Genomic DNA, 10,234 nt, shown 5'->3' with positions numbered 1-10,234 from the left:
AAAACTGGGGAGTTTTGAGCCACTCATCTGAATGTATAACAACTATTCGTACATAGCTTGCCAGGGACATCCTAAAGTTATTCACTTTGCAGGCATCTTTCATGGCATCCTACGGTTTCTTCCAACAGGGCTGTGGATTAAGCAGACTTGGCTTTGTTTGGTTCTTCCAAGTAATATTTTCTCCCCTCTCAATTACAGGATTCCTAAAGGTTTGGCTGGAGAGGAAAAAAACCCACCAGCACCACCCTACAAATGGGAATATTCTTCCTTTTAAATAACTTCTTCCAAATCCACATTATTTTCTTCATATACAGTGTGTTTATGCATATGTGACAAGCCATAAAGATTGAAGAAGTAGTATTAGAATAAGCATAAAGAAAGCAGACCCAACTCTTCTCTGAAGATAGTCTGTTTGGTCTTCTACCTCCACTAGTCCCCAAGACATCTTCTTTATTGCAAATTATAAGGCCACCTGATGGCTGAATACACTCTCCAGTCACTTTAGTCCTGAAGTGCCCTTTGGGTGCTAAATCCAATCTATCTTTCAAAAATAAATTAGAATCAAGTATATTTTAAGGTTGCTCACCCTACAGCAACAGAAAAGCAAGAGATAGCATTTCCCAATTAAGTCAGAATAATAGAGTTAGAAGTCCAACTCTGGTCCAGCTCTAGTCCAACCCCCTGCTCAGGCAGGAAACACTCTTCCATTTCAGACAAATAGTTGTCCATTTCTATTCTTAAAAACTTCCTGTGGAGTTGGAGCACCCACAACTTCTGGAGGCAAGTCATTCCATTGATTAATTGTTCTGTCAAGAAATTTCTCCTTAGTTCTAGGTCAGTGATGGTGAACCTTTTAGAGACCGAGTGCCCAAAAACTGCCCCTGCCCCTGCTCCACCCCCTGCCCTGCCCCTGCCCCTGCCCCAGCCCCAGCCCCAGCCCCTGCCCTGCCCCTGCCCCACCCCCTGGACTGCCTCCACTCCGCCCCACCCTGCCTGCCCGCAGGGCCACTCACTGCCTCCAGGACTCGCCGCAGATCGCCCAGGCAACCCAGCAGCACCATGGCGGCCATGCCCTCTGCCCACGTCCCACAGCATCAACTGTGCGTATTGGGGCGTGAGGGCAAAGTCTTGTCTACGCTGCCTGGCTGTCATGTTCTTGGCTGCACTGCTCTGTGTGGGCCACGCTCAGGGGCGACTCTCGTCCAGGGAGGCTGCTGGTGAGGAGGGGGTCACGGGCAGAGGCAAGGCTGGGGCAATGGCATGTGTGCCCACAGAGAGGGCTCCGAGTGCCGGCTCTGGCACCCGTGTCATAGGTTCGCCACCACTGTTCTAGGTTGATTCTCTCCTCGATTAGTTTCCATTCTTTGCTTCTTGTTCTTCAGGTGCTCTGGAGAATAGGTTGATCAGAAGTCCTCTGATTAAAAGATGAGGAGATGGATCCAACCCTCAAATGTTTCCACCTATTGTCCCTTTTTTGATCCTGAGCCTCAAAAGCCTAGTTGCATGGATGACTCATTGCTTTTCTCTTTTTACCTTCTCTCATGCTAACAGAGACCTCAGTTGCTAGCCCTCTTCTCTGTACTATCTTTCTAATTCAGGAGCCTGGACAACTGGTTTAAACTTCCCTTATTTCAGGTTAGTTTTCGTTCCTGATGCTTCTTCTTCTGAGATGTTGAATTACAGCTCCCATAAAACATATGTTGGCTAGTGACGGGAGCTATAACCCTTGACACCTGGAGAATATCATGTTGAGCTTGTTTCTTTTTGATACTGGCTGGTTTGCTGTGACAATGTGCAATGTGCTGTAACAGAGTAACATGTCACAGCTACATCCTGTTCCATCTCTGCATTTATCTATATCGCTTATTTATAACTTGGCAGCTGCATGCCCGACTTTCTTTTTTTGCTTCCATAAAACAAGCTGCAGAGCTGGGGTACTTATTTAGAGATTACATTTCTCCAAAGGATTGTTTTCAGTTCCTGTGTATGTTGTGTTACGCAGTTTATTTGATCAAAATAAAAGTCAGTAAAGCAGTTTACTTTGGGGAATTGTTGCTTCTCTCCTCCCATCCTGTGGTTTAGAGATTATATTAAGCGCTGATATGTTTTCTTACAGGAAGACACTGGGGAAAAATGTCTTCTCAGTTGATATACAATCACTGGACAATATCTCTGAATGTAGCAGGAGCTTGCCATTTGTTCTGAAGCTGTGGGTTTTTATAGGGGATAATGAAAAGACAATTCACATGTGCTTGCAGTAGGCATGTATAGAATTATACTAATTAATGGTGGCTTCCTAAGTGAAATAAATCTGATGTAAACCCTGGCACTCTCATATGAAAGGCATAATCCATTACATGCTGACACCTGTGGTCTTCATGCTGTTTTTATGCCAGTTGTGCCCTTTGGTCCTCAAAAGTGAATCATGACCCTGGTGATTCCCACATTGTGCTAAGCCACAAAGTCTGCTGTCTTTAGTTTGGATTAGTGCACTGATAGTGTACTAAATAGAGGTACCTAGTCATTGTGATTTGCAAGCCATGGATTACAGTTCACCATTCTTCATTGTGGTCTCTAGGATTCACAGTCTGTCACTGAGCAGTCTGTCTGTCCCTGATTTCTAGAACTAGATTTTGGCAGCAATCCCAATCCTATAAAAGGCTCCCCTCTTGATCATCACAACAATATATCCAGGACCTCTGCTTTGCACTTCTAGTTGTCTTACCTTTATATTGTTTTTGCTCCTGTATGTTGCTGGATTGTTGTAGCTTTAGCTCTTTTCCATGAGGGCAGTTTTTTGCTTTTCATTGCAAGGTTGACGCGAATAAAAATTGTGTAACGTTCAGCAGAAAGATGCCTTCTACATATGGTCTCTCTCTCTCTCTCTCTCTCTCTCTCTCTCTCTCTCTCTCTCTCTCTCTCTCTCTCTCTCTCTCTCTCTCTCTCTGTGTGTGTGTGTGTGTGTGTGTTTGTCAGGTCTGATTACAAAAAAAGAGCACAAGATAGACACTTGTCTGCATTGTTGACCTTCCTAAAAGGCTTATTGTGAATCATCCTTCCAGCTGAAACTTTATTGGTACAAAGAGGTGCTGCAGAGACTGTTGTCGCTTCTCTCCTAAGGGAAAACATAGCTCATATGTAAGGAATCATAGACATGGAGAAATTCTTGAGTCCATCTGTGTCTGTGGTTCAGATGAATTTAGTCAAGCAGTTTTAGTTCCTCCTCAACTGGACTTCTTGAGACTATTTAGTCTTACTTTCTGGTAAGATATGTACCAGCAAAGTTACACAAGGAAGTACCTAATCCCTAATTCTGCCGAATGAGCAAAAAGGAAGAACAGACAATGGGAAAAAAAACCCTATTCCTGTGTCCCTTCTTTTCCCCCTCCATGATTAGAGATACAGGGGGAAGGGAGGATAAAGATTAAACATGCCAGGATGATCATTTGATGGTTAGATAAGTTTTGATTTCACACTCCTTATGCCAACTGTATCAATGTGCAGTGCTGATAGATTTAGTCTGGCTCTAGATTTAGTCATTTCTATACTTCATATGCCCAAAGTTGGTTACTTTTATACTGATTCCCTTTATCAACGAATGGGAAATAATCAACATATACAATCACAGAAAAGGATGCAACTGACCTGAACTGTACATCCATTTAAAGGTACAATTACATGCAGCAAAAAAAGTGGTTCTGCAAATCAGATCACCATTCATAAAGAACAAATATAGCCTTTTTTTGGTCAAATACTGCTGTTCAGGGTGAAGAACTGTGGATTTTCCAAAATTATTCTCTTTTCAAGTAGGCATGGTTATCCATGAATGCAGTGACCAACAGTTTCGTGGTACCTCATTGTGATATTTGATTTCACCTGCTGTTAAGAAAACAATGGGAGATGCTTTAGTGAGATAGATCGGTAGTTATTTGAAGCAAGTATCTACATTTCCTGGAGTAAATGATAAAATGTTCCCTATTTCAGGAGACAGTATTACAAAACTCTGGGTCACAGGGAATTGTTCAAAAGAAGATCCATTAGTAGTTTTGCTGAAGTTCTGCTCTGAAGAGATAATATCGCTGATGCACTTGCTCTTGCTAATTACCTTAATCAACCACTACAACTAATTATACCTCAAAGTAGCAGTTCTTAAGCAAAACTTTCTAATGGAACAATCAAGTTCCTGAAAACCGCTTTTTGGTAGTGGACTCCCATCTTTAGTATTTTATTTATTATTTTATATTATATTAATCAGTAGAACGACTTGCCTCCAGAAGGTTTTTAAGAAGAGATTGACAGCCATTTGTCTGAAATGGTATAGGATTTCCCGCTTGGGGCTGAACTAGATGATCTCCAAGGTCCCTTCCAACTCTCTATTATTCTATCATGTATCGTTTTCTTTATAGCCCACTTGTATACAATCCAAGACATATTTTGGAATCTGAAGTGAATTTTAACAGGTCTGTACAACCTTGTATGAAACATTTGCTCCCTTAATCACAGATATTTTAACTAACTTTAGCAAAGAAATCTTAAAAGTATTATGAACCTCTCTCCCTTTACTCATTGAGCCTGGTTCCTATGTGAAGCTTACCTTTGTTTTTGTCTAGAATAATTAATGGTACCTTTAGATAAATTGTCTTCTCCACTTATTAATTTGAAGGATAGCATTTAGATATTATTATTATTATTTTCATTCTCAGGATTAGTGAATACTTTGTGTAAAAAAATAGATACCCCCCCCCTTTCATGGTGAGCTGGTATAATAGACATGCAGACAATACCTTCATTGCCAAAATGAATCTGGGGGAAGCTCATAGCTCTTATCTTTGCCCTGTACTCCACTGGAAACAGGATTTCATACTCAAGACATTAAAACAGCTCTTAGTTTTGATCTTTGGTTTGAATGAGCCTTTATTCTTAGGCTGCCAACTCCACACTTTCCAGCATACAGTAGATCACTTCTGGTATGAATAGTTGTTTTCAACTGGCTAAACATTCTCACATTAGGAGCCACTCCACCCTAGAAATGGTGACATCTGCTCCGTTACTGAGTTACCAGACTTGCCTAAAACTGACCATAGTTCATGCATTCTACTGTACCTTCATTACCTTTTACCTTGGTGATTTGGCTTGGTCAGAAACACCCTTTGTTAATAACAAGTGAGCTATTTATCTAGGAGCCAGCATAATGTGTGAAGACACTTGTACATGCCTGTGGGTCCACTGATGGAATCTGTACTTCGTATTTCTTCATGGGTTCTACAACTAACCTGGCTCTTAGATAAGTGACTCCTCCAATTCTCTTAGATCAGGGGTCTTCAAACTTGGCCCTTTTATGACTTGTGGACTTCAGCTCTCAGAATTCCTCAGCCAGCGTGCCAGAGTCCACAAGTCATAAAAGGGCCAAGTTTGAAGACCCCTGTCTTAGATCCAAGTATCAATGTAGCACAAACGAAAGCCTTTCAGCCCTCTTCATGCTCCCAAGAGAGAAGAAAGGACATAGCCAGAGGCTATAAAGAGATGTTCTCAGCCTAATGTTCAATCTCTTAAAATCCCTGTTAGTTTTTAGCTATGGAATGGGATTTAGGTATTCACAGAACAGAAGACAGATTTATGCCTAATCAGACAACAACTGTACTCCCTCTAGCTTAATATTGTCAACACCGAATTGTACAATTCTTTTCTCATCCTACTTAGAGATCAAATCTGGAATGTTTTTGATGAAAAACATGTGTTTTATATTAAGTGTATGGTCTTTCTTTTCAAAGTTCCTCAAAACATGTTCAAGATATCTAACAATAAGGTACGAAAATAATTAACTTGCATGGGTTGGTGGGACAGCCTTAATTCCTCTTATATTCCTGGCGATGCTGCTACAATTATAGAATCTTCATTAAATTCAGGATTTAATACTCCTGGAAATTAACCTTCAAACAACTATGAACCCTCTCTAGCAGTTGTTCTGGGATGTCTCCAGATTCAGCTTGTTTGAGTCTGGGCTTTTCAGGATCTTGATACTCCTACTTGTTGTAGAACTCCAAGGCTGATGAGTCTCTTCCATCTTTAATCATCACCAGAGTAAGACAATATAAATGTTTCTCATCTTATATATGGACATCTTGTCTGTTCGGACTTCGGAAACAGTAGTTCTCAACAGTATATCATTGAAAAAGTGCTACATTTTAACAAAAGTAAAGACTAAATTCCACATGGTTTTTATTGGCTTCTGTTACTTCCATCTAGCCTTGTTGGAGAGAGGGAAAAAAAGCCAGATCATCATGATTTATTAAAGAAGTATATATTTTTTTATAACTGCAAGGAATTGTGCCATGCTCCAACAACATCTCTTCCTTGGGAATGTATGTTACATTATACTAAATCGATTCTTTATGAATTCTAGTTTTATTTGGTATGATGGCCACAATCTTTCAATTCCATTCTGCTCTCAGAGAAACCTTAATTCATGAATAGTCAATGTGTGGCTCTCCAGATGTTGCTGAACTCCAGTTCCCATCAGCTGCAGTCACATGACCCAAACAATAATGGGAATTGTAGTCTAATGCTTTCTGGAAGGCTACAAATTAGCCATTCTTGCTTTAACCGGCAATGCCAAGGATTGATGCGCAAAGTACATATTTTCTTACTAAAATATTAGCACAAGCTGTAGAGAGTGAAGGAAAAAGAGAAAGAAAAATGTATTTGCTTAGGATATCTGGGAAACAAGACTCTTTTATCCTGCTCTGTGAAGTATACTCCCATTTTGGCAGTTGGTTAGAATTTTTGCAAACGTAAGATAAGGAATATTGATGCGGCGGTGCTTGTTTTCAATTCCACCTGGGTAGCTTGCCACTATTTGGAAAGAAAAACAATTCCCCATTTTTTGTTTATTTATTTATATATATTTTATTTTTATTTTGTTGTTAAAAAAACTTCAAGACTCATTTTTACCTTCCCCAAAACAGTACAAGCTTGATATCGGCAACGTCAAAGCAAATCAATTCCCCAAATACTTTCTTAATTTTGAGCAACTGCAAAAAAAAAGAAAGAAAAAAAAAGAATGCATTTGGAAAAAAAAGGGACGTTTCACCGGGAACACACATCAAGGACTAATGCGTGTGGCTGCCAAGTGGGATGTGCAGTTGCCATAGCAGCAATCAATCTACTAAATAACTAGCAACATAAACTAATTCAAAAGCAAAGACTGATTTAGGTCAGGAAATAACACTCCGCGAAAAGAGCGACTTTTCTCCGTGACTTGCGATGGCTGTGTTTGCTTTTATGAATGCACTTGAAATGCATATTGGAAGGATGGCTCCCCGCTGAGCCCAAGACTGAAGAGCCCTTGAGCAGAAAGTGAAGAGCCAGCCCACTTAAAACTGATGTGCCACGTTTCCAGCACATCCTCAGACAAAGGCACAATAGAGAAGAGAAGGTGCTCTAAATTGTCTGATGCTATTTATGGGGCCCTCCTCGGTAACAGATAAAAACGGGATTGTAGGGAAAAGCACACACCGACCGTTGTGATCAAGAGGGTTGACTCGACAGTTCCTCCATGCAGATTGAAATATTCTTGGGGCTTATTGCTGGGAGAATACAGGACACTTTCTCCAGGCTTTAGACACTACTTGTGGTAGCTTTGAAAATGAGACACTATTATTGCTCAAACCAGGGTAGCCATTCTGTGCTTACTGGCCACGTGAAGCCACCATTTCATATTGGCTCATCATGCCAGAATCGGTGGGGAATAATTTTCCACATACCTCGAGGCATACAAGATTTTTTTTCCTTCTCTTTAGGCATTGCTTAAGTATTAGCAATGTTTATTTCCATTGATAAACTTGTTTCAAATTTCAGTTGTTCCACCTTATGTTTCTCTTTAATAGAAAACGCTCTTTCGTCGCACTGTGGAAGATCAAAATCATGCCAGCGATTTTCCTCCTGGTGAATGGGCATATTTTTTTTCCCCCAAACAGGATCTTTTTTTACTAAAAATATTCCAAAGACTCCAGATTCTTTCCTAATAATATGTAAGAGCTTTCAGATGCCCCCATATCTTAGTTCCTGGTAAAGCTGTTTTAAGGCATCAATCCAGTGCCTAGTTTTTTTCCCCTTTTTACAAGATGTAGTTCCTTTATTCAGGGTAGAGTAGGGACAACTGGATGGAGCTGAGCATTTATTGGCCTGATGCCAGTGGTGGAATTCAAATATGTGAACAACCGGTTCTCTGTGTGGATGCCGCTTCCGGAAGTCCATTCTGAGCCTGGGCAACAAAAAATTAGCTACCGGTTCTGCCGAAGTAGTGCGAACTGGCTGAATCCCACCACTGCCTGATGCCCTTCCTGATGCCACATGGAGTTAGCAACAGATATTTTTAGTTTGTGCCCTAGGAAAGAAACATCTGCCATTATCTAGTATTAAACTCTCAACCTTCCGAGTGGGAGGCAAGTGTCTTCACCACTAGGCCACCATGCCGCTTACATCCAGCACCTGAGCAGTTGAGGTTAATTGTCACCATAGTTGCATGTCCTTTCCCAATCCACAATTTTTGCAAAAATTTCTTATTGCTGTGTTCTGTTAAAAAAAAACCAAAAAAGTAGCCATGGAGTTTTCAGTTTTACTGAATTTCGGTTCTCCCAGATTTTTAACTTTCTAGTCAATACAACTACTGTAGGTGAAAGGAAAACAGCTTTGAAGCCATTGTATCACCTGTGTCATTTCTAGGAGCTAAATAATACAGCGATTCTTAATTTACTCTGTTATTCCACAGAGAGCTGGGCACTGATTCTTTGTAATAGTGTTAATTTTATCCAAATGAATGCAAGTGGCAACAAATGTGTTGTGAATTGCACAGAACAGCCCAGCTGGAGCTTCCTGAAGGTCAATCTGTTCTAGAGTGCTATTTCCGTCAGCTATTAAATCCCCAACTTGATTGCTCATATTGAATGCTTGAAACACACAATGCTGTCTACCTCAGCAGAAATTCTGGCTTGCTGGTGAAAGGAAGGAGAAGATATCGATTCGCAGTTATCTATAAATTGGCCATACCAAAGATTTCCCTGTCTTAAGTACTGCAGTTTCAGCCTTTTAGGAAATAGCTGTCCCGACACACACATTTGGTTTTGGCAACTCACACTTCGCTTTTGTTTTGTTTTCTTAGGAGCCCCTTGCCAGGAAATCAAGGAGAAAGACAGTTCTCCTACTGCACAGCTGTTCATTTATTGTTCTTATTTTTACCAATATTTTAAGTATATATAAACACTTCAGTTGTCTATCAATACGGTACTTATTCAACTCAGTGGAGTTATTCCAATGTATAATAAAAAAAAGACTGGCATTTTGTTAAAAAAAATCAATCACTTTGTGTAAGTTTTTGATTTCTTCTAGAAATTATATTTAATTTCTAGCATTTTGAATAGTCATTTTTTAATAGCGGGAATGATTCAGGACTAAGCAAGAGTAATGTTGCTGTAATGGTGCTGGAGAAGACTCCTGCGAGTCCCTTGGACTGCAAGGCATTCAAACCGGTCAGTCCTAGAAGAGATCAACCCCGACTGCTCTTTAGAAGGCCAGATCCTGAAGTTGAAACTCAAGTACTTTGGCCACCTAATGAGAAGGAAGGACTCACTGGAGAAGAGCCTAATGCTGGGAAAGATTGAGGGCAATAGAAGAAGGGGACAACAGAGAATGAGGTGTCTGGATGGAGTCACTGAAGCAGTAGGTGTGAGCTTAAATGGACTCCAGAAGATGGTAGAGGACAGGAAGGCCTGGAGGAACGTTGTCCATGGGGTCACGATGGGCCGGACACGACTTCGCAACTAACAACAACAACAAAAATGTTGCTATGATTTTTCTGCTCAAGGCAGGACCAGAATGAAAGTTTTACTTGGAATTTTGCTGATTAGAGAAGTCTGTTGTAGAAACGGCTAACATATTAAATAGGTAAAAGTAAGAAGCTGAGGCTATATCTTACTACTTTTATTCTACTGCGCTGAAAATAGTTGGAAGTTGATGCTTTTTTTCTTCTTTTCCCAATGCCCCACCCTTTTCTTGCCTCCTTTGCCTTTCCCATTTCCCTATCTTTATTTTCATTTTTATTTTATAATATGAAATTTAATAAAAATAATAATAATTAAGCAGGGAAAAGAATGATGTTGTTTTAATCAAATTCACACCCTGTCAAATATTTTATTATTATTATTATTATTATTATTATTATTATTATTATTATTAT

General features: G+C 40.1%; 1 pseudogene; it reads left to right on the top strand.

Annotated features, from left to right (window-relative positions):
* The first annotated feature begins 3,481 nt into the window (after positions 1-3,481).
* LOC107288230 lies at positions 3,482-4,153 on the top strand (annotated as a pseudogene).
* The last annotated feature ends 6,081 nt before the right edge of the window (positions 4,154-10,234 follow it).

The sequence above is a fragment of the Protobothrops mucrosquamatus genome, unplaced genomic scaffold, assembly GCF_001527695.2.
Source record: "Protobothrops mucrosquamatus isolate PMUCROS unplaced genomic scaffold, P.Mucros_1.0 scaffold505, whole genome shotgun sequence".
NCBI classification, from domain to species: domain Eukaryota; kingdom Metazoa; phylum Chordata; class Lepidosauria; order Squamata; family Viperidae; genus Protobothrops; species Protobothrops mucrosquamatus.
The sequence above is the reverse complement of the archived record's forward strand: the minus strand, read 5'-3'. Positions and strand labels throughout refer to the sequence as shown.